This window comes from Serinus canaria, chromosome 3 (assembly GCF_022539315.1).
Source record: "Serinus canaria isolate serCan28SL12 chromosome 3, serCan2020, whole genome shotgun sequence".
Lineage (NCBI taxonomy): Eukaryota > Metazoa > Chordata > Aves > Passeriformes > Fringillidae > Serinus > Serinus canaria.
Window position 1 is genome coordinate 9,772,978 of NC_066316.1, and position 22,948 is coordinate 9,795,925.

Here is a 22,948-nt window from a genome sequence, read left to right on the forward strand (position 1 = left end):
GAAGCCGGTAATTAAAGAACTTACTAAGCAGCAGAAGACAACATTGCAAAAGTTTGTAATACTGTGTGCCATCAGCATAACTAGAAAAATAGTGGTTTAGCATCTTCTTTTGTGGTTGATATTTGAGCAATATCTAACATATTTTCATATGCCTTTTTGCTATGTTTCAATTTCACTCAGGAATGGAGAGCTTTTATGATACCAGACTAACTAATTTCTTCATATAACTGCTACATCCCATGTCCTTTCTCTTGACATCCCTCATCTGTCTTTCACCATTCAAAAATATAGTTGTCAAACATGAAAATTTCACAACTGTAACCATTCACAATTTTTACAACTGTAAGCATTACAATATGTGATGATGTGCAGGAAAACCTTCCAATAAATGTTCTGTAGCCTCCAGCCAAAGCTTCTGTATGGGCACAGAGATCCTATAAAGTACAGTCAGCAAGAATGCTGTCCAGTTGGAGAGGTACATGGACAGCTCTGTGTCTGTGGGAGTGAAAGATAAAATGCCGCCTTGAATTCATTGGAAAGATTTGTAGGATCAAGCCTATAAAGACAGGGACAACAGAAATGGCAGATGGAAGCTGGATGACAACATCAATGGGTAGTGTTACTGTGGGCCAAGTCCCCAGGGTAGTTTTCATGGCACAAAAATAAACTTGGAGGCTTGTGTTCTTAACGAAAAGAGTACCTTTAAATGTGTCAATTTCTCCACTTTGCAATTCCTAACATGTACACAAGGCAATTCTCTGAACACACTTCCAGAGTTTGGTTGAACTTCCCAGAAAAATCTCCACTGTGGCAGCCCCTCACACTTTATCTGAGAACCTCCTCTCCAGGCCTGCTATCTGCATTTGTCTAAAGATAACAGCCTTCCTTTGGCTGGTTCCTGCAGGGCTGGAAAGCACAGCCTGCAGAGCTCTAATCTCTGCATGGCTCTCACAAGGAGGAACAAGGGCTTTTGTCCTCACTCAGTAATGAGATAGCAAACCTCCGATCATGAAAAATAATCACGCTCCCTACAGGTAGGAGATTACCTTTGAAATATCTCAAACCCAATACACTCTAAATGCCTTTTTAATCTGCTTTTTGACTCCTTTTTAAAATTCATCAATCATAAATTAAGGTTAGATTTCCAAGTTTTCCTCTGTCAAACTGGCAGTCAGATCATAAGGTAGTATAATGAATATCAAAGTTTGCATATGTTCACATGAGTCCCGGGGACTCCCAAAAAAAAAGGCCTCTTGAGCAAGACAGTCAGCAGTTTATGAGTTGGGTCTGAGAGTGATTCAATACCAAAGGCAAAACTATTTCACTGCAGTAGAAGAGTGTCCTCTGCTTATGGAAACAAAGCCATCCCATATGAGCTTATTCAGTGATGGTGGGAGAAAGAGTCTCTAAGACTCATGGTCACCACTCCCTGCTGTGGCATGCAGAGGCGTTCTTTTTCAGGAGGGGAATGGAGGCAATGCCATGACTTGTCCATGCAAAGAAAACCAGGTTTCTGTCTTGTCTCTCAGCTTCAAAAGAGTGGCCTCTGAAATCCAGACAGCTGATTTGAAAGTGCCCAATAAAATAGGACACAGCCACATCTCTTCTGGATCTAGACACACCTTCACTTACTTGCAAGGTCTTGCCACAAGCCAAAAGCCAGTAGTGGCTTTTTTGGATAGGCTGCAAGGTGATTGCTCAGCTGAAAAACAGTAAATGCCAGAAGAGGCTTCAAGGGCAACAAAGGGCTGCTCTGAACATATTTCTGTGCTGGCACCACAATTGGATTAGTAAAGACCCCCCTCTCAAGTTCAAAGACTCCTAAATAACCTTAGCACTCAGCATTGAGTGCACCTTTTGGACAATTCAGTGGGAATAGAGCTATTGGGAAACACAGGCTCTCAATCTGTGTGTTGAGCCCTCTTGAAAGCCTTAGATTTCTTGGGAACAGGAAAAACAACTAACAGAAAAGAAGGGCAGGTAGCACTGAGGGCTGTTCACTCACTGGTGGTCACTTTTAGGAATTAAGTGCCAGACATCTCCCAGCACTGATCTCAAGCAGGTCAATGATTATCACCCTGCAGACAGGTCAGGACCTAAACAGCCCTCTGCTGAGCCCCAGGCTGCTCACATCACTTGTGGAGTGACAGCAGCACCTGCTTTGAATCCCTTTCTCTTATGCCAGTGCAGAAGATAATCTGCCTCTAAGAAATGGGTATTCACTTGCAGACATCTGCTTAGTAATTACTGCAGTTAATCTGCCCTTATGCCCATGAGGGGAGGCATTGCTGTTTATACACAAGCAGTAAACAAAGTAAATGGCAGCAGGAAAAGCTGCATTTCAAATAACTGGATGCAATCAGTTATGGTCAGATTGTGCAACCGAAACAGTGAACCCACAGTACTGAAAGTGGGTGCTAGTGAAGTTCTGCTGCACTTGAGATTTTAGCAAAAAATCCTTCTGCAGCAGAATCCTTTTTTCTACTCTGAGAAAAATAAATACCGGCACAGCAACACCATATATTTAAAATTATCACCAGAGATTTTCTACAACCTGGTGCCTTTGATAGCTACATTAGCTTATATTTACTAAGAATAATTTAGCTATTCTCTTTTCCCTGTATTCTTCATCTTATATATTTGCCTCAGCCTGCAGGAGAAATAGCTTGGCTGTGTGAGATTTGTGTTCATTAGTTCTTATTGCATGTTTTTTTCTTCCCCAGGAATTGTTTCCCAGAGCTGACAAGAAAATGAGTTCTGTCCTTTGTCTCCAATCCAACCCAAAGCACGGATTGCATGTTTAAGCTTAGCTTCTGAGGAATACCAGTGACTTCACATGACTAAGAAGAAGCCTTAAATGAAGTGTATGTTTGTGTGCTGTGCAGAAACTGGCCCTCCAGCAGCCTTCTGGGATACTAGACTGGGATGCAAAGAGTATCCCAGTATACTCTAAGGCTTTGCAGATCCCTGAAAGCCCAGAAGGGAAATCAGTAGCACCATGTCCATGCAGAGTTCCCCCAAGCTCCCCAGGACCTGGTTCACAGTCACACCACTCTTGTTCTCTCCATAAATCAAATAATTTCTCTCCTCCCTCAGCAACAGCTTGTAATGTAACTTCACTGCTTCCAAGTCCAAGGGCTTCAGGGCATAGCATGAATTTGAGTCTTCACTCAGCATGGTATCATGCTTTAAATACATATTTATGTGAAGGCCCTTTTTCAAGAGCTAGACTACAAATCCCTAATCCTTGCAAAAACACACAATTAAAATGCCATCCAGGACCTCAAGTTTTTGTTGGTTCAAGTCAGCTCCTCTGCTGTGATGCCAGCAGAGCTAAGCCAGATGCCAGACTGCTTTGGATTGCATGGCTCTGCACTGACATGGAGTTGCTTTGTTTTTTTCATTCTGGGGTTGGGGAGGTGTGTTTGACTTTTTGTTTGGTTTTCTTTTTTTTTTTTTTTTTTTTTTTAAGAGACAACTGTTGTGCTCTCAAATAAAAGATTTTTTATTGAAAGACAAATCAGTGGTGCATAGCCTGGGCATTTTCACAATCCCCATATACAACCAGAGGTACAACCTCTGTTTTAAGCTTTGAAGTGATAGCAGTTTCTGTCTGTCCAGCATTTTAGAGCAGAAAATTCTGCCTGGTTAAGGCTTTATTGCACGGAATGGGGAAGCAAGACTTGAATCCATGAAACATTTGAGTGCTGAGAACAGCCTGTCCTCGAGGGGCTGACTTGCCAGCAGGATTCCTGACTGCTTCTCATTAGGAAGGATTTAAACTCTTTTCTACATTGTGCTTGTTGAATTTGAAGCATGGGAAGAGGAAGGGATACCTACTGCGTTTAACAATTGCAAGAGAGAAATCATCAAGGTAGCTTGCAAACAAAACCAGTCACCCATACCAGACAAACTGGGACACTTGGCCACTAAGATTTTTCCCTCGAGAAGGAAATGAAATTGTGAATAACCTCAAAATTCACCCCACCAGTGGCTCATTTGCTGCTCTATGCATGCACATCCAGCAAAAAGACAGCCCACTCCAAAACATGAAAGGGCCTTGAAGAAGAGTATGATTGTCACACATAAATAAGATTACTGCATCACTGATCATTATTTAATTAACATACAGTTAATCTACAGGCCATGCTGCAGCCCACATTTATAGTTATCAATCCTTCAGGTTTCAGCAAGCTCAAGTGCACAAGTAAAGACTCACTTTCAGAGCAGTATTTTTACTCAAAGAACTGGTTATTTGTGAGTGAGGCAACTGCTTGGTATACAGTAGCTGCTGTCAGTTCGCTCCAGTTCAAAAGTTTCAGTCATCCAAGCAAGGAGACAGAAAGCCACAGCAGATCACTGCACCTAACACAGTGGATGACACAGAACTGTAAAATGTGACCAGCACAAGCCTTAAGAAGAAATCTTAAGAGGGTGGAGGGAATAGCAAAGAATGGGTCACTCCACCTAGAAGGGCAGCACTTACCAGTGGAGCTGTTCACAAAGACTTGCACAACATTCTCCCAGCAATCTTATGTAAGACAAGTCTGTAAAAAACAGACCTAATGCACTAGATCAATCTGAACAGGAATAATTAAAATGTGTCAACATAAGGAGAAAAATAAAATTCCTTCTCAGATTCCGAGCTGGACAATAATTCTTTGATGAACATGACAACAGGGAAAGGACAAGGAAGCTTTTATTTCACTGCAGTTTACTGGGGAGTTGTGTTCAGCTCCTGTAGGAAAAGCTGCATGGATCAGGTGTCTCATTGCTAAGAGCTCAGCCACAGTGCTGTGGTGTTGGTGGACTCCAGTTCAGAATCCCAGCATGGGTCAGCTTGGAAGGAACCAGTGCGTCCATGTGGTCTCTGCTCAAGCAGGGTCATCCAGAGCACATGGCACAGGACTGTGTCCAGACTGTTCTTGAGTATCTCCAGTAAGGGAAATTCCACAGCCTTTGGCACCTGCTCTCCCTTTGGCAATTCCTGACATGTACACAGGGCAACTCTCTGAACACACTTCCAGAGTTTGGTTGAACTTCCCAGAAAAATCTCCACTGTGGCAGCCCCTCACACTTTATCTGAGAACCTCCTCTCCAGGCCTGCTATCTGCATTTGTCTAAAGATAACAGCCTTCCTTTGGCTGGTTCCTGCAGGGCTGGAAAGCACAGCCTGCAGAGCTCTAATCTCTGCATGGCTCTCACAAGGAGGAACAAGGGCTTTTGTCCTCACTCAGTAATGAGATAGCAAACCTCCGATCATGAAAAATAATCACGCTCCCTACAGGTAGGAGATTACCTTTGAAATATCCCAAACCCAATACACTCTAAATGCCTTTTTAATCTGCTTTTGACTCCTTTTTAAAAATTCATCAATCATAAATTAAGGTTAGATTTCCAAGTTTTCCTCTGTCAAACTGGCAGTCAGATCATAAGGTAGTATAATGAATATCAAAGTTTGCATATGTTCACATGAGTCCCGGGGGCTGGAACCTGAAAAAAACCCTGCAATTTATTGTGAGATGTCTGAGGGGAAACAAAATCCATAAGGTTGTGATGATACATCACTGCACCAGCCCAGCAGCAACACATCATATGCAGAGATATTTATTATGCAAAATAGGTTTCTTATTGGACTAAGCCTAAACTAATAAAACCATCCACATACAAACACACACAGACACCTATCAAATAAACAAAATCCTTCCTGGATGAGAGCAAGAAGGGGAATAAAATTGATGTGTGTTTCTGTATCCTTGAGAGATTTTTAAAAGCCCAAATGCCACTCAGCTGTTTGAGCATTACTTTCTGATTAGGTAGGCAGTCTGGATAATGCACTGACATTATGCATTCAGCCCTTCTTTTCTCCCAGTGCCAGGGACCTCCAAAATCAGAGAGGACAGAATGAAATTAGGCAGCTGGGTGTGGAATTAAGTAACCACATTGGCACTTGGTACTTTCTTTCCAGTTACTCTGAATCATTTGGTGTCAGGCTAAAGTATTCCATAGGGCACTTGGATGCTGGCTGTTAAGCTTCAGGACTCCAGCTGATCAGTTTTTTAAGTCGTAAGAAATCACTCAACAACAAAAAGGCCTGATTGCCATGGCTGCACTTCACTGGGAAAATAGAGAGCAGCTGAACATGCCTTGAGGCAGTCATTACAAGGACATCACAGCCACTTCAGCATCAAGCAGCATTATCCACCTACAAGTCCTGCTGTGCTGAGCAAAGCAAAAGCCTCCCTGTGCCCAGCTGTACAAAGGAAGAAGCCTGGAGGGTGCTGGGCTAGAAAACACACAGGCAGCCACATAATGCAGTCTCTCAGGTGGGGTAATGTTTTCTTGATGCAAACAGCAGAAGCAGAAGTAACACTTTAGCTATCCTTAACTTTCAACAATGAGCACATATCTCTGACCCCTTTGTTGGCTTCCCAGGAAAAAAATTAATTCTCCCCCAAAATGCTCATCTAAACTACTCACAAAGATCTTGTCTTTTTCCTTCAAATTCCAGCATAAAACTTTGCTTGGATAAAAAACTGAAGCAGTGGACAGGAAGGCAGTGCACTAAATCCATCTCTCTGCTGCTTGTCCCTCTGCCTGGATCTTGCTTTTCCTGCTATACAATGAGTTGAAACTCAGAGTGGTTAAAAGAGCTGCTTCCTCCTCCTACGCTGGTGCATCTGCAGACACCGACAAGGAGTTCAGTGTTTACATGCCACAATCCAAGAAATCATTTGGAGTTCACAGGACTGAAGTCAGCTCATGCTGGGTGAGGATCCTGTAGGATCTTTCTACATTGTTCTTGAAGATCTGATCCTTCCTGGAGAAGTAAACTGTGAATTTGAGGTCAATATGGCCATTAATTGAACTTCTAGTACAACTGATGGCTTATAAGGCCAGTACAAGCAAGGTTCTTGGGCAAGAACACACAAAATAGCTGAAAACATTGAATCAGATTTGACTCGAGGCCCAGAATCCAGAGAAAGAGACTGAAAATATGCCATAATACCTCTTATTTAATCACATTAGTATTTCTTTATTTCTTCCCTCAGCATATTTTCTTTCAGCCACAGGAGGAGAGTCCCTCCAGGAGGTCATTGTTAATAAACTGAAAACTGTATTTCATGTACTTCTGAGTGATTAACATCAAGGACTTGTTCCATGCATGCAATAATCCAACCTCACATTTGATTAACAATGTCCACTTTAATAATGGTCAGGAATGCAGGCTCTCTTCCCCTCCACTTTGAAGGACTTTGGCTGTAAAAGGGTCCAATATTTCAAGGTCACTTCAACAGTCTAAAGTTTGGATGTAATTCACTCCTTTGTTGACACAGCCTTGCACAAGGTTAAGGGGTATTTTAATCCAGTTGAAAACCAGGCTACCCTCTTCTCAACCAGATTAAAACAGCTGCTAGGCCCCAGTTTCCAGAATCACAAGAGAAACTAAGTCTTACCTTTCCTATTATGAATGCTGGCCTGCAGGCTGCTTTGGAAGATTAAAAGAAGGTTGCAGACCTCTTACAATCATAGAGATCATTGCAGAAAAAATGCAGAAAACATCTATATAGTAACACACCTGCCTGAAACTCAGGGACTCCAACACCTGCTTCTACAAGTCCTTAAAGAGACAACTTAGAAATTCCCATCTGCTTTATCATGAGCAACACTGGGGACCTTCTAAGGGTGTTTCTATAGCCAAGTGAGCATCAGCCAAGGGCAGGAATCATGTGGGTGGTCAGTGAATCAGGCTCCTTAAGACACAATGCCTGTGTAACTGGACATTCCCAAGCAGAAGATTTGGGGAAGAAAGAGCACAAGGATTCTCACTGTGAGAGAAGCAATACCAGGGGAAGCACAGCCCTTTGCATGAAGCAGAAGCTGAGGTTTGCTGGGAATCCACAGAACAGAGGAGGCTGAGAGAGCAGCCAAAGAATCATGAGAGACCTCTAAGCTGCTCCTGTTTTGCTCCCTTTCTGATTCCAGACTGGTGATCTGGCAGGGTCTAGAGATGCCTCCAGCTCTCACTCACCCCTTGCTCTTCTCCTTTCTCTACCTAGGCCCAACCAGCTCAGTCACTGTGTGGGACTCAGAGCTGGGGTGAGTTAAAGTCTGTGGCAGAAGTGAGATCCCACTGAAGACAGAGGCCTCTGCAGAACTCTCTGACCCTGACCCCACATGAAAGCCATTTCTCCAAAACCCTCTCACCCATGCTCAAGAGAACAGCCCAGCAATCCATCCTCTGTTGTGAAGCCCACACTCTTGGATTTAGATGGTGAAAGTGTCTGTACTCCAGGAATCATGCAGTCACCAAACAGCTGAAATTAGAGATTCTGAAAAGAGAAAAAAACCCAAACAAACAAAACCACAAAAAAAAACCCAAGTAGAAGTAAACCAACAGTTGTTCTCAAATGAGTTGCAGGCCAGGAAGACAGAAATTAAATTATTTACAGAGGGTTCTCAAGCAATCATTAGCAGGGCCAAGACCTGGGACCCAAGGGTTCAATCCCAGCCTCATGCATTTTTTAACTCTTGGGCATACCACAGTCTTGGTAAACAAGTAACCCCTGTTTCTGCAGCTGCTGCTTTTAGGCTGGAAGCAGTTCTCATCTATCTCTCCCCATGTGTCTGTTCCCATTAATACCAATTTTAAAAGAACCTTGCTGCTTTTCCACTGCCATCCTTGCTGCCAGCCATATACCATTAAACACAAAAAATAAGAGGCTTTAGTTGTAATTGTGGCTTTGCCTTTTTTGTAGAGAAGGCATCCCATGAAGACTGACACAGCTGAATACCTGCCTAAGCACACCAATTCTCTCAGCAGGAATTTTCAGAGAGAAAAATTAAATTGTAGCTGTATAATACATTGAGCAGACAATGCCAGTGATTATCCAGCAAAATGAGATCAAAAAGCCCCAGCAGTGCTGACTTCCAAAGGGGCATAAAGTGTTCTGAAGAGTTACCCTGCAAAGGATGACAAGTCCTTCAAGACCACACGTATTTTGTCCCTTTTACTCTGCTTCTCTGCAAGGCCTCTAGGGCCAGACCAGTCCTATAAAAGACTGAAGACATCTCACATTTTCTTGCAGGAAGACATACTCCACATAAGCTGGCAAGTGCCTCCTTTCCCTCTCTGTCCCAAGCCATGAAAACTAACCAACCTCCCAGTTCAGTCCCCTGACTGCATGACAATGGAGGACTCCTTGGAATTCCACAGCCCAAGTGTCCCACTGAATGGAAGTCTGTCATTCTACTTTCCCAAAATCCTAGGTGTTTCTGCTACAATTCACAGCATGGCCAGGAAATTGCCTTCTTTCCCTTCATGGCCTCCCTAGCAGTCAGGCAACCCTTCTGGATGTTGCAAGTGGCCACTTACAGTAGGATAAGAAAGCTCTGTGGCTCAGACAAACTCAGTGCCCCCCCTTGGCAGGGTCAGGCTGAGCAAGCCCACCCCACAGGCAGTTCCAGAGAGGCCTTTTATTTATGTGGAGTACAAGCCCACAGTGAAGATTGTGGTGTCAGCCAAGGCCAGAAGGAAGCAGTGGCTCTGCAGCAATAAACACAAATCAGGAAACATGGCAACCAGTGACACGCTGACCTAGGGCATGGCTGAGAGGAAGTGCAGAAATGTTCTCCAGTGAGGTGTCTTTGCAACACAACATCCCCAATTGCAAGTGCAGAGGAGTCAAGACAAACCAGACATGGAAGGGGAAGTAGTGCAGGGAGATGCCAAATTCTGTAAAGGCATCTGGAATCACAAGTGAGGTCACATTGCTTGCAAATCCCCACAGCCATGGTCCTGCAACTGTGCCAAGGCCAGTGTTTCCCAAACCTCTCCTTGACACCTGTTGTAGAACTAGGGAACACAGGACCCACATTTCTCCTTTATCTGGGAAGTATCTTCTTGACTTTTCTGGATGCTTCAGGTATATACCTCCAAAACCGCATGTGCACTGGGGGCTACCAAGAGACATAAAAGCCAGCGAGCCATCTGCTCTTTTCCAAGCTTCCTTCCCACCTGGACAAGAGTTCAGTGCTGTTCTTGTGTTCTCACTGGGCTCCTTCCATTTGAGTCATTGAATTCACACACATCTCAGGATGCATGCAGAGGTGGTCTCCTTTTTTTCCAAACCACCACCTTCTACTTGCTCCAGCAAGTTCTGAGTCCCACCAGCTCCATTCTATGGTCATGCTTTCTACAAAGTCCTCACTTAGGAATCTGAAGTAGCAACTCAGCAATTAGTATTGTGAAAAGGCCTAATGAGTTGCTTTGGAGACCAGCAAGCACTACAGATCTCTACAGAGCTGGCCATGCCACCTCTAACTCCTTCTCTCTTTCTTTGTGTGCTCAAATACTTCTAATCTTCATATGCCACCCAACAACCTCCTCTGAAATGTGTGTGCTCACCACCTATTAAAGGCTGGCAAACAGATCAGTGTTTTGAGGTATGACCTGACATATGGCTCAAAAGCATGCTGGTTTAAAAGGGGAGTGCATCTACCCCTGCCTCTACCTTCTGGCAGCCTGACATACATGGTTTAATGCATGGCTTGGCCCTTGTCTTGCATCCAGCCCAGACAGGGCCATATGAGGTCAATAATACTGGGAAAAGCTTGAATTAGATGGAATGGAAGTGCTTGACTGCTAATTATCCATATGACCTCAAAGCCTTGGACAGCCAGGGGTCTGCTATAGGATAAACTATAAGATACAGACACTTAGGCTCTGAAGACAAGGACTCTGATAAATAAGATCCAGCCAGCCTTTCTATGGTTAAGACATTTCTATCTCATGTATACGATGCCCAAAGCTGCAAATCTTACCTTAACAAAGTAACAAAACACATCTGGGAAAGAAAAATCACACTAGGGATAGCACTTTGTCTATCCTAAGCATGGATGATGCAGGTCTAAACACAGTGGGGGATAGAGAGAATGTTTTTCATCCTCCAGCTACTTTCACACCACTCCACTGCATCACCAGGAGTGCAACCACAAGTTTGCCACTACACAGCCTCAGGGTCAGTTCTGCTTGGAGAACTGTAATTCCCTCTCTGTGAATTCCTGCACTGTGCATGTCTTTCACCAAAAATTCAGTCATCTCCTCTGGGAAAACAAAACAAGGCAACTGCTTTCCCAGTCATGAGAAGATGAGCTCAAATGTGACTTTGGGTGCTGCACTGAGCCACCTGGAAACATACTGGGCTCAGCTGGTAAAAGGCAACATCCAGGTGGAACATCACCCACCACCCAAGGTGGAATTGTACAGCACCTGCTCAAAACAAAGCTGGAAAGCAAAGAACAAGGTGACAAAGACAAAATGAGGGATGAAACAAAACACCAGATCTGAGGTCAACATCAAAATCTAACCAAATTGAAATCTCCCGAAAGAAACATTAAAGTTCAGAAGGAAAGAAGAATGAACCAAAAAAGTTTCAGGATGAAATTCTCAAGCCAGAACAGAATAAAATCAGTTGGGGAACAAAACAAGAGACAAAAAGGGACTCAAGTACTGCTAAGAAAAGTTTGAAAAAATAAGTGGTCCCACCAGAGAAATATTTTTTTAAAAATTCTTTTATTTTACAGAAGTATTTACTTTTTATGAAAGTCAATATTGTCTAACAAAAGGAGACTAAACTCTGATTCCAAAATCACATGTGTCCTCATGCCTGCAGTCAGGTCCCAAAAGTCAGACACTGATACATTTCCAAACTGCAGAATTTCTAAGCCAATCTAAGGCTGTTTGTTTGCTGTCTGGAGCATAAAGCTATGAACCAAGATTTCCATCCTGTTTGGTTTTGATTTCAACATCCTATCTGGAACATTCAGCTCATGTTTTCATGTTTTTCTAAGCAACCATGAGAGTTAATTTTTTTTTTTTAATTAGAAAATGGAGTTTCTTATGCAATGTCTTTCTTCCAGGAGCCTTTAAGGAAAAAAAAAGAAATACAATATCCTGAGACTGCTGAGAAAGTCATAAAGCTTAGTAACCACTGCAATATGCCATAAAAAATGCTTTTCATTTCCCCTCCACACATAACTCACTTATTTCTGTCATTCAGTCTCTATTCCAAAGGTTTTACTGCAGTATTTGCTGAACCAGTGTACTACAATGAATATTTTTCACTTCTTTAAAGAATTTCCATTAAAGCATGACTTGGGTGGCTCGACAAGCAAATATCATTGATACTATACCTGTCATAGAAAACAAACAAACATCTGTGCTTGGATGGGATCAAGACACTGTTTTATAGAGAAGCAGTGTTCCAAGAACACCACAAAGTCACATGGGGCCCATGAGTGCCAGATTTTAAGTTCACATCTCAAAGGAAACTCAAATAAGTGGAAAACCACAAGGACACAAAGCCCCTCAATGATTTCATCAACAGTTTAGAAGAGCCATTTGCTGTGTTTGTTCTGGCTAATACACAAAATATCTAAGCCCTCATCAAAATGCAAGTGTTGAAGCATGTAAATAAATGATGAAGCAAGTTCTCCCACTTTAGGAGAACTTTGCCTTTTTTTGCCCATAGATATTCCCACACAGATGCATGCTAGCATATGCTGCTCTTCCAACACATTCCTAAACTCACCCTAACTTGAAACATTTCCCCTTGTCTCCCCTGGACAGCCAACTCCAGCCAGAGTCAGAAGGAAGCCACATTGGACTGAAAAGTGCCAGAGCTGTGTCTTTGGTTTCCTGGAGAAAAATTGTTCTCCTGGGAACTGCTTGGATTTTGGACTTTTTTATCTTCCCTGGCATGAGGTGACTCAGTTCCAAACAGACAGTGCACCCAGCCTTTCTGGATCCATGACAGGAAAGAGTCTAGGCCTAAGATGAGGGGACTTGCCAGGCAGGTCTCTAGAGATGTCCTTCCACTTCTGTCTGTGTACTACAGAAACCTTTGCTGAGGATGTCCTGTGACTGTCTGAGGACGGGGACAGGAATTACACCATTTTTTTATGCTGCTTTTTAAGAACCTCCAAGAAAGGGCATTAATTTCTTGCCTCAGTAATTTCGTCTACTGCTTTGCTATCCTCATCCTTGGAAACACTCTTCTGGTTCCAAACTCTGATGTCCCTCACTGTGGTCTAATACAAATACAGCTAGCAGGAACACAGAGAACACATTACTCTGCCACAGCTAACCTCACATCAATCACACCAGCCCCCAAAAAAGGAGCAGAGTCATTTTTCCAAACTCACTGTAGTATTCTGACTACTAATTTTTCACCAATTATTAATTAATTAATCATTATTCAATTACTCTAATTGTATTTCAACTATACCAATTATCTTTTCCTCCAAGTGTAAAAGACTTGTCTCCTCAGCAGTGCAGGAATGTGGGAGGTTGAAATATGTGTTTGTGAAAGTGCCAGGTAAGAGCAGGAAAGAAACCAGGCATTGGAAGGCAGGAGGGTAGATGGAAAAGGTCAGAATTACATTGTCTGGGGGAGTAAATGCTTCAACCCTGTAATCAAAGAGAAAAAGTCATATCACTGGCAATTAAAAACTCGAATTAGTACCAAACTAAACCTACTGTATGTGTCAACACTCTTTCTAGAAGCACAAGTGCCACCTTCTTCTCTGTATGTCAACTACAAGGGCATGGCTGCAGGCAGACACTCTCCAGCTCTGCTATTCTATTAAGACTGTCCAAAACCAGAGTGAGGAAAAATGCATTGCTGTCACCACATTTCCACCTGCTCACTGTGTTTTCTGTCATTAGCCAGCCTCAATAGTCCCAGCCTCAATGTTCTCTCATTCCTAGGAAACCTGCAATGAATGAGCAAAACCCATCCAAACACTAAATATTTTTTTAAAGCCAGGGCAAGCACCACAGAGTCCAGCCCTTACATAAGAGCTGGGATCTGGTGGAGACTGAGGGATTTTTTTTTTGCCATGTTGGACTCTGTTTTCTCACCATAGGACTGGTATGAGGAATGGGAGCTCCCTGGTGGCAAAACGTGAATTTGCAAAACGTGAATTTGCAAAACGTGAATTTGCAGTGGCTCCATGCTTTTCCCTGCTCCCATGGAAGTCTTGGGATAACAGGAGCACAGTCCTGTGCTGCCCTCTCCCAGTGCACTGAGAGTAGTCAGACCTGAACACTGAACACAATGGTGTCTAGTGCAGGGGTGCCTGTTTCAGATCCCAGCACAATTCCCAGCTCCTCCTCTCAATCCTGGCATCCCTTTCTCCAGCCCAGCATGCAAGCTGTGCTGGGACACACACTCACAGGCCAGAAGGTACCTGTGTTTGGTTAATGACAAAATCAACAGCAACCAGAGTACTGTCACCCATACAGGTTTCATGACACCCCAAACCAGAAGACCCAGCCAAAATCCAATGGAATTTAGCTGAAAAAGAGCTTGGACTGCCATGATTTTCACAAAGCAAGAGGCTTCCACTTTTTCCTACCTGATTTTTAGGCAACAGTCCCAATCAAGTGCCCAGCAGCCCTTAAACAGTTAGTGTCTCAGGGGACCTGGAGGAACCAAACCACTCCATCTCAGACAGCTCACATACAAGGTTTGCTCCTTAACACCCACCTTGACATCTGGTTCTGAGCTGGATGCCAACACTGCTCTGTGCCTGAAGATCAGCAGACCCACAATCTGGACACTCCTGGCATATCAAGGGACCTGGAAAAGAGACAACAGTGACATGTCACCAATCCTTTCTGGCTGGTGCTCTGCCCTGCAGCCCCAGCACGCAGATGAATGATGCTCATGCAACCTTGGGCAGCTCTTTAAAGTCCCAGACCAGCTGCACCTCCAGCAGGTGTAGCAAATGTCAGGAGTCTTCACAGGTTCAGGTGGTGATGAGCCAAAACCAGAAAGGATGAAATCCACAGAAGGTTATCAAAAGTAGAGGCACAATGCCAAACTCAGGAGATTCCTGCTTGCACATGGGAAGCCGGCAGACCATCTAGATGATCTCCTGCTGCCAACTGACTGCCTTTCTTCCCAGGTATCTCCTGCCAGGAAGAGGACACCAGGCTAGACAGATTTCTGATTCGACCCAGGACAGCTCTAAAGGGAGCAGAGCTGTCACATCTCAGGCTGCAGCAGCCTGCCCTTGGGCAGTGCCCTCTGCAGCTAACACTTCTTCCCAGACTGAGAAATTGCACCATGATCCAGAAATGCCCCAGAGCTGGACAAGTTTGTCTCTGTAAGAAATAGTCAACAAGAACATCAGACAGGTGGGCAAAGCCACAGAGGGACCCAAAGCCTCAGAAGAGGGGAGGGAAGAAGAGGGAAAAATAAAAAGGAGAAAAAAAATAGTTGGAAACTGCTAGTTTGCATCTGGCTGAGAAGGTCAGGACTGCTCTCTGACAGACTTACAGACAAATTCCTTTCATGCCACCAGATGGTGCCGTGCCTTCAGTAACCAGCAGGCCGCTGCTCTGGGACAGCAGCCCTCCCTCCGCTCAGCGGCGTCCGATGCTCTCTCACTGCTGGGAGAAGGGGTGAGACAGCCTCGCTCTGCCCCGGGGCGCGGCCTCCCCAGCCGGACACCTCCCAGCTGCCCGGCCACTTCCACCTTGATGTGGCGAGGCTGATGCTGAATCTGGGCCTGAGACAGTCAGGATCCGGGAGAGGAGGGGAAATGAGCCTGGAAGCCCATGGAGCTGCAGGGAAGGTCAGGAGTACCTTTTTGATCAGTGCAAGAGCAAAGCTTCATATGTTGGGAGAAAGACTTCTGTGATGGGCAATCTGGCAGGGGAAACACTGGCCAGAAGTTGTGTTTTGGTTACATTCAAGTGTTTTTGATCCAGAAGTGTCAGAGCCCCAGGGAAGGATGACAGGGTAGCCTGCTCAGGGAAAAAGTTGCTCTGCCTGGCCAGATTCAGCCCATACTGGCAAGCTGTGCTTCCTGGCTCCCTTCAGAAGTGCTGCTGTAACCATGCTCCATCCCAGCACCCACATGCAGCTTGTTGGGGGACCACCCATCCAGAGATATGAGCTGTGCCACTCAGGCAATGCAAAAGCTCAGAAGGAGAATACTGCCTGCTGAAGACTGGGAATACACAGGCTCACCCAGAAGGTCCATGCCCCCACAGCAGCCAGCCTTTCTACACTCTGAGTGCCAGAAAAGAGCCAGCACACCAAGCACAGGCCACCAGTACAGATTCAGGCACACAGAACAGATCTAAAGAGGGTGGTGGGAAAGGAATGCTCCACTCACACTAGCCTGTTTTTCAGTGGAGACTTCCCACAGCCACTTGCCTGGACAAGACCAACCACAGAAGGTATATATAGCTCACCATGACCCAGCTGTCAACCCAGAGCTATAAATACAGCCAGAGCAGAGATACAGCTATCAAGCCACTCTTGACTCCATTCATAATCTGTCCACATCCTGCAAGCCCATAACACAGATATGAGAGAGGTAAAGGAAACTGTCAGAGATTCCCATCCACTGCACACTTGCAGGAAACACAGCAAGACCTTCTTCCTTCCCAGTGTGTCTCTCTGCAATGTCCTCCTACTCCTCCACCTCAGCTGGCACAGCCCAAGTGGCAGTAGTGGTAGGAGTGTTATCCATCCAGGTGTGAGGCTCAGGTTCACCAGGAAAGCAAATCCCTTTTTGAGACTACCTGATGTACTGGAAGGCAAAAACACTGATATTCTTGCTCTCCCCTGCACCACCCATATCACTGCTGGCACAGCCAGCTCCCGTAGCACTCAGACCCATCCAGACCCAGGCTATGGGCAGATTTGTCCTGCAGCCCATCCCAGTTGTGCTCCACAGGCACTGCCAGTCTGTGGCTTCTCTCCAGTGTCACAGCAGCCATGGCTGCTGTTGGGAAATGAGTGCTTACCTCTCCAGACCCACTTCTGCAACTCAGGCCCCCCATAACCACCATAAATTCCCACAGCATTCCTCAGAAATCATAGTCAATGCTACTTAATTATCTTTTGACAGTTTTGAAGGGCTTTTTACTACCCTCTAGCAAATCCTCCACAGCTATAAGGCTGCTGTTGATGAACATCCATCATGCTGACTAATATGTCTCATTGCTTCCTTTTTCATTACCCCATGCATTTCTTATGGTTAGACAGTAAGCAGATCAGGGCTGGGGATTTTCCAGTCTATGCCTGTACATCACCTTGCCCTATACAGGGGTAGGGCTAATTCAACTCCCATCTAATCTTACCCACAGAAGCCCTCCATAAAAGGAACTGCCAATTTTAACAAGAGCCAAGCTCCCTCCATTCCAGAGAGCCAAACCCAGACAGGTTTAGTAAGTGGCCACAGCCCTGACAAACACAGACGGGCCTGCAGTTCCCAAGCCAAACCAAGGGGCCATCCTGCACGAGCAACACACCTCCAAAAGGTTTCATTATTCTGATGCAGCTGAGCACAAACCCTGTCATAAGAAAACTAAACTGCTACAACAACCTTCTGTCTGGGTTACAGAGTGTGAGGAGTGGGGGTTCACAACTTCGGGAAATAAAATAATTATTAATGGCATTGCAGATAGCAAATAATAATGGCAGCAGCAGAAACCACCTCCACACCTGGAACAAAGCCCACATGAGCCACAAATGCTTATTCTCCAAGAAATCCCTGCAGTCGTGCCGCATTCAGTATAGCAGCACGATCTCCTTCCATGCGCAGAGCAGAGATGGCCCGAAGGGTCGGGTGTTACCCTGCTAAGGCAGCGAAGAATTCATCACACTCGCCACAAATTTCCTGCCCGAGGCTGTGGGAGCCGTGCAGCCTCTCTGGGCTCAGCCTCCCCCTCTAGAAAAGGGACTGCACACACAGCCCTGTCTCACGGCTACAGCACAACCCAGGGAACGCTGCAAAGTGCTCGGGTAATGCAGGCAGAGATGTTGCTCAAAGCTTTACCCGCTGGTTCAAGGCCTCGCTGTACTCAAGGCGAGCCTCCCTTCTCAGACTGGCAGGGATTTAAGATCCAATTCCCGTGTATGCAAGGCAAACACATCATTGTAAGCTCTGTACATTGCCTGTTTTGAGGATTTAAGGGAGAGCTGAGCAGTGGCCAGTCCTTAAGCTGATTCTGGAGCAAGATGCATTTCATTCTCACATAAAAAGTATTTCAGACAGGCTTTACTGGCAACAAAACCAAAGAGAGAAAATAAAAAAAAAGCAGCCAGGTAGAAGAGTAGCTTGATTACATTCTTGCTTACTTAAATTAACATGAAGTTGTTCCACTGCTGAGCTGCCTTCTTTTGTTATTTCCTCCTTTGTCTTTCTAGTGGAGAAAATGCCCCGGGGGTAATGAAGCACTGAGTTAACTTCCCCATCTCACTCAATCCAGACCAATTCTGATGAGGCTGATAAAATTCACCCAGTTTTACAGCAGCAAGCAGGGTCAAATTTTAGCCTGGTTGCTTATGGCCTGCAGTTCTTACCATGCAGAAGTCAGAAGGATTGCAACCTGCAGCATTTGTGGAGGTTGACAGCAAATGAAGGGGAATATGAGTTCTGGCATTCATCTGTAGCAATTTAGGAACAGCCTTTTCATTACTGTAAAAATAGGGAGTATTGATAAGCAACATCTAGCTCTGATCTGCACTAAATCTCAAATTGTAATACCAAAAAAGCAGGAACAAAGTTAACACTTCAAAAACAGGAAACTAACGCAAAGGGGAAAAGCAGCTTGTCCAGACTCATGCCACGGACTAGGATAGGGCTCTGGACCAAATACCAGGCTCTGGTTCCTGCATCCTGTGTGCTGCACCACCTCCTCACTAAAGGGATGGAGCATCACAGCAATTTCTGGAAATCACCCTTAGATTCTCCTGTCCCCAGATTTCCCTTTAAATTTTTACTCCAGCGCACCTGCTGAGCAGAATGTTTCAGCAATGCACAGCCATGGGCGCCTCGTGGGGTTTTTTTCTGCCAGTGAAATAGCTATGACTGTAAGGTTTACAGAGACTTTCTGTTCCTGTCTAAAATTATCTTTGCTGATCCTTGCGACGCCAAGACCACAGAGCCAATATTCCACAAGCCCTGAGAAAAAGGCACTGTATTTCAGGCACACTCAGCTAGTGTTGTTACAGCAGCATCCATCAGCCACGACCAAAGCTCCGGGTCACCACCGTTTACGGGGGACACTGCCCACTCCTTTGCGGCATCAGACAGCATAGAGTCCGGGCGCTCTGAGGTTGTTCAGCCAAACAGGAGCCTCTGTGATCCCTGCTCAGGGTAAAAGTGGATGAAAAGACAGCAGGTGGATGCAGGCAGATGGGGGAAGCGGGGCTAAGAGGGAGACAACAGCAATTAGCATAAGCAGCGGCAGCCTCAGCTCACCAGCTGCTTTGCCGATTGTCCGCCTCCCCGATTTCCAACAGCAGAGCAGCAATTTGCCGACGAGCACAGTCAGTAGCCAAGGCTGCCCCTCAGGACTGAAACCATCAGGGAAAACAAACGATTTCCATGGTAGAAAACCATGGCTTGCAGGGCTTTGATGTAGGAGTTTGCCTAAGTAAGGCATGGAGCATGCAGCTCAAAACAGACACTAAATACTTCAGAGCGAAAGGCTAAAAAAGGAAGGTTTTAGAGGAGGAAATGAGTCAGTAGCTTGAAGGACGGGAGGGGGAGTTCAAATAGCTGAGGCATATAAAGTAAGCAAGTAGTCACCATCTCAAAAGCTACAAAGTCAGCAAAATGGATGTATTGATCTCAGGTTTTTGTTGATGTAGGGTCTCATTGGAAAATGGAGACACAGGTGACTTTTTATATTGACCATGCTGGATTTTGAAGCAATCCTTCATTGGGCAGACATTTGCCAGCTGCAGTTCACACCGGTGTTTCTGACAGGAACCTAAGTGGTCACCACCACCTACAGAACTGCTGGAATCTCTCAGGGTCCCCCCCGGCTGAGGGATGGATTTTGGGGGGGGGGGGGGGAAGTTTCAGGCTGATTGCAAATACCATTTGCCTTAAGAGCAGGAGGGGGATTCACCTTTCATGATAGTTCACCCAAACATGCAGCTTGAGCTTCCAGCCTGGATTATTTATAGCACTAACACTATGGAAAAAAGGGCAAAGCTGATTCACTGTTGAAAAGCAGAAGAGCTAGTAAAAACACCCTTCTTCTCCACCATGCAATTCATACCATTTCTGTCTGTCATTGTGACTACCTTGTATTGCACTCAGAGGCTGGGGACAAAGGGGTCTCACCCCAAGGCAGCTTTAGCCTTGCTCAACCACACACCAGAGGGTGTAACAAGCTGTGCAACACACTAAGCCAGAGGTGCTGGTGTCAGGGTGGCAGCAACTTCCTCACCTCTGCCCGGGTCCTGGTTCCCCTCTCTATCAGCGCCAAAGGCGGGCACTGATAGAGAGGGGAACTCAGAAAGAGAAACAAAATTTCCTCCTGCCCTCCCCAAGCCAGGGAGCTCCCCCTTGGTTTGGGCACCAAGGCAAGAGTGACACAACAGCTTTGACAGGACCCTGCTGCAAGCCTGGGCTGAGGGAAGCCCAGCATTACACAGGGTCAGGGTGATGCTTAAGGCACATGAGGAGAGAGCTGTCAGGTCAGGGAGCAGCACAGGGCTGGAGAAGCTGGCTCCCTTTCCCTGCAGAACCAGCAGCACGGGATTGGCATGCAACAGGGGTTCCCAGCCTGCCATACACACTCTTCATCCCCAGCAGGCAGCTCTGGGGCAGGGCTGGAGCTCCCAGTGCTGGAACAGCAGGGCATGGCTGTGAAGCCCTGTGCTAAGGCAGGTACCACCATAACCACACATTTGTATGTGTATTTTGGTGCACAGATCCTGCCTCTCCTCAGTAGGCCATGCTGTTTTGTCTTCTGGGGAATTAAACATTTCAAAAAGCCGTTGTGGTTGTTGGTGAGTGAGTGCCCTTCCGAGAGCAGGCACATCTTTCTCATGAGGCAGGTTAAAAGTGAGAGTTTTCTCTTACTGTGCTGGTGAAGGAGTTCTTGTCCCTGCTGAATTTCCTTTAACTGGTTAGATACTTTCTCAACCTTCTGCAACGTTTTCAAAACCACCTCTCAGAGCAGACTGAGCCAAGAGGCCAGTTCCACCTCATTTGCCCTTATAAGTACATAGCATGAAATAGCCCCAGCCCTGTTCTCATGGCCTTGCATCATCTCCTCCCCTCCTCCCCAGGATGTCTCACTTCTGCACCCCTCTGTCAGAGTGAAACCCATCTAGAAAGAGCAAGCCTGGAGCAGTAACAGACCAATTACCCACACCAATACAACTAGAAAGCACGGCTGCCCCAGGTTTCTGTCACCCACCACCAGAGATGGAGGTCTGCTGTGGCACTGCCACACGGCTCTGACCACCGCTGCCTTGATTTCCTTGATTTCCTCTGCAAGCCACAATCACAGCAGGAGGCAGGACCAGAAGTTGTCCAGAGAAACTTACTGACAGGACTGAAGCTCTCCCTACTACACAGGCACTTTATCTGACTTGGTTTAGAACTACATTTCAAAAGGGAAAAAAAATCAAACACATCCCTGTTAATTTCGTGGTAATACTTTCAGAGTAAGTCAAGATTTGGGGTCAAATTTAAGCATTCCTTGATTAAATGTATCAGAAAGGGGCCTAGGGAAGAAGTATCCTCTCAGGCCAGGTAAAGTCTGAGTCTTGCTGGTAGCTCTTTTTTGCTAGTTTCATTACAAATCTGATGCAAGAGCTTTTGCAGAAAAGGAACCCCTGGCAGGAGTAAGACACCCAGCAGAAGAGCCTAATGAAACAGGATGGCTTTTTCAATGCACCCACCTACAGGGCTCTTTCAGCAACTTCTCTCTCAGGTGAACAGGCCTAAAAAACATCTACAAAGAGCACCTACTGTGGTAGCCTCAAGAGAGGGGATATATCAAATAAAAATTAAACCCTTTTAACTAGAACAGCAATGTGGATGAAAACTGCAAGGTGTGTAAGCATTGCTCACCCCTGCTGCATGCCAATTTAGTAGTGGTTTCATGATAGTTGTAATGAAGTGTTATTCCTTCATACCCCAGCCCTGAAAATGCCACCATCGAGTCTTGTTTTTGTTTCCTTCTTACAGGAAGGCACATACTCAACAAATAAGCTTTTGATGCTGGGGGCTTTTTGCTCATCGACTCAAGCCGGGAACACCACTGCAGTCAGGATTCGGTGATAAAAACCTAACTTTCTATATATACATTTTGTACCGTCAGCAGATGCCTTTGTACTCTGATTTACAAGCAGCCCGAGCCTCGCCGGCCAGAAACATTAAGGAATGAGCATTTTCGTCAGGGCGAGCAGGACTGCCATGAACACGGAAGAGCAGCTTCTCGGAGCGCCCCGGCAGCAGCATTTCCTCAGGGCCGCCTTTGTTCCGAGGACAACCCGCCCGTTGTTTCGGCCGCCGGGATGAAGCAGTGCCGGGATCCGGGATGCGCGGGTGCCGGCGGGAAGCGCCGGGCTCTGCCGCAGCAGCCCGAGCCAATCAGCACCGCCTGTCTGAGATCGCACCAAAGTAGGTAGTGAAAAACCCTCGGAGGAAGAAAAAAAAAAAAAAAAAAAAAAAAAGATAAAAACTCCCACACTTCCGCCCGGCTGCCCGCCCCTCGCCGCTCCTGCCTGCCGCTGCGGCCGCCTCCTCCCGCAGGATCCCCGCCAGCCCCAGTCCGTTCCAGCCGCGCTCCCAGCAGCCCAAATCCTGCTCGTGCCCCCCGCGCTGTCCCTCACGGCTCCCCGAGCCCCCCAGCTCTGCCCTCAGAACCATCCCCGCACCCCACCCGGCACACCTTGGAGCAGGTAATCCCGCCCGCCCAGCTGTGGGTTTGTACGCCATTGGCCGGCTGGCACGTCAATCAGCCTATGCCTCCGTGTGATTGGTCGACCCGGCAGGGGCGTGGCTCTGAGCGACGACGGGGTTGCCGCCCCCCGCCCCGCCCGCGCGTGCGCACGGGGCTGGGGCGTCGCCACGCGGGGCTCCCGCCATAGCAACCGCTTCCTCCTCCTCC

The 22,948-nt window shown here is 46.1% G+C and overlaps 1 long non-coding RNA gene across 5 annotated transcripts; it reads right to left on the reverse strand.

The window, feature by feature from the left end:
• Nucleotides 1-11,464: 11,464 nt before the first annotated feature.
• LOC108962542 (uncharacterized) lies at nucleotides 11,465-22,860 on the reverse strand. Of its 5 annotated transcripts, none has more exons than XR_007777377.1 (4): nucleotides 22,730-22,860; nucleotides 15,348-22,475; nucleotides 14,553-14,645; nucleotides 11,465-13,471 (listed from the first exon to the last, which is right to left on the reverse strand). It is a non-coding gene; the product is annotated as an uncharacterized LOC108962542 (long non-coding RNA). The 5 variants fall into 5 exon arrangements; XR_007777379.1 differs by adding an exon at nucleotides 14,740-14,980 and having other exon boundaries at nucleotides 11,465-11,926; nucleotides 15,348-22,809; XR_007777378.1 differs by adding an exon at nucleotides 14,740-14,980 and having other exon boundaries at nucleotides 15,348-22,809.
• Between the last annotated feature and the right edge of the window lie 88 nt (nucleotides 22,861-22,948).